Genomic DNA, 2,212 nt, shown 5'->3' with positions numbered 1-2,212 from the left:
AAAAAAAAAAGAATTGCAAGGTAGCTAGTGCTCTGTGGAACAAACATAATGCAGAGAATGAAGAATAAGTCATGGTCCTTAGACCCCTCCCCCGAGGACTATTTTAAGAGGCAGCTTTTCTCAGAATGGTCCTGTGGTGATCAGCTTGATTTTGGTTCTTCTTCTTAATATCTCTTTCTCCTTCCCTAACTCCACTTTTCCCTGATTTTTGCTCCTCGGAGTTCTACTCCTTAATAAAGTAAGATAGCATACAAGTCTTTGCCTCAGGCTGTGCTTTCTGGGGAACCCATCTAAGATATTATATTTCACCATATTCTCATTTTACTATATTTACCAAACTCTGCCCCACCTTGGAAGCTTCCATGTGTTATTTCCTCTGCCTGGAATATACATTTCCACTGCACCCTTTCCCCCGTTACCCCAACTCCTTTATGTCAACTTAAATGTCACCATGCCACCCCCTCACACCACTGACTTTCCATGTCAATGCATATTCTCTTAGGCACTCTCTAGTCCTCCCTCAGGACACTTAAGACTGTCAGTAAGCATAAAGACATGAATATTTGAATAATTTGAATTTCTACCTCAGACTTTAAGGTTCATGAAGAGAGCACCTTATTACTTCTGTATCCTCAGTATGTATGAAGTGTCTGATTTGTTGTAGGTGCTCAAAAACTATTTATCAAATGAGAAAAATGAATGAATAAGCATGATCTCTTATTCTTTTGTATCTCCTCATATGCCCCAGAGTCCAGCATATTGAGTCGGTGGGGATGGGTGGAGATAAAAAACATATATACTAATGTGGTCAATTCTCCCCTCCCCTCTCCAAGTTGAAGTCTGATTTTCTGGCCAGTAGATTTAAGGGCTAAGACCACGTACCCATTTCCCCTCCCCTCAAACATGCCAAAGACACATTCTCTGAAACTCTGACAGTGAAGACACAGGGAGGAGGGGTCACACTTGGTTTACTCTCGGGGCTGAATGAGGTCAGAGTTGGAAGCTCTGGATTGTGAGGCTTCCCTTGCACTTCTTTCGCCCTGGTGATTGGTGAAGTCATCTATTCATCTTCCCGTTAGGTGGATGCATGGTTCACATTTGGCATTTACCGACCTTGTTCTTGCTGCCCTTTAAGATACATTGAGGTTCCAAATCCTCACAAGTGGTTAACACAGAGAGTAAAGGTGTGCTGTCTGCTGATGATGTTCTTTCTTTCTTTTTTTCCACTAAGTGGTTTATCATTAATTTAGACAGTTATAGAAGCACTTTTCTCAGAAAATAGCTGAGAAGAAAAAAATAACTTGGCAGGCAAAATATCCTCATTGCACAAAAGGTAAAATTGAATTGAATGTAGTGAAATTAACATCAGATAAAGGTATTTTTTTTCCTTTTTCTTTTTTCCCACTTATTTATTTATTTATTTTCATTTCAGAATATGAAGGGAGTGAAAATGCTTTAGGTTACATGAATCCTTTTTGTAATGCTTAAATCCTGGTTTGCCCATCACTCAAATAGTGTTCATAGTAACCGTTAGGTTGGTTTCTTCCCTGCTCCTTTTACCCTCTCCCCCCTGTTTTATTTCCACTTTTGTTTCCCTCTGTGCACTTGTGTGCTCATTAGTTAGGTCCAATTTAATAGTGAGTACATGTGGTGTTTGTTTTAAGTGACACTTCACTTAGGAGAATGGTCTCCAGTTCCATCCAGATTGTTGCAGAAGGTATTAATTTCTCTTTTTATGGCTGAGTACTACTTTATGGTGTACATATACTACATTTTATTAATTCACTCATGAACAGATGGGCACTTGGGTTGATTCCACTTACTCATTCAGTAATTCATGCTCATTTATTTGTTCATGCATTTACCAAGTCCGGGTACTGTACTAGTAGCTGGAAACAGTGATAAACAAAATAGCCATGGTCCTCATGGAGCTTACACTATAGCCAAGAAGAAAACCAATATTACATGCAACAGAAGTAAAATGTAAGAAATCCTATGATACCGAAAGAACAGGATGCCATAGCAGCAGGTAAAGGCCCTTAGAAAGCCTAATGTGTTCATGGAAGGACATATACCAATTTATGACTCATGGTGGTTCCCAGTATTGAATCTTATTTCCTTTCTACTTAAAAGTCCAAGAATTCATGTGATTCAGAAACTGAATGGCAAATCTTGTGATGAAAATATTAGTCTACAAAAATGACTCTCAAAC

Source organism: Propithecus coquereli, unplaced genomic scaffold, assembly GCF_000956105.1.
Source record: "Propithecus coquereli isolate 6110/MARCELLA unplaced genomic scaffold, Pcoq_1.0 Scaffold28, whole genome shotgun sequence".
In the NCBI taxonomy this organism is placed as follows: Eukaryota; Metazoa; Chordata; class Mammalia; order Primates; family Indriidae; genus Propithecus; species Propithecus coquereli.
Note: the sequence above shows the minus strand (reverse complement) of the source record.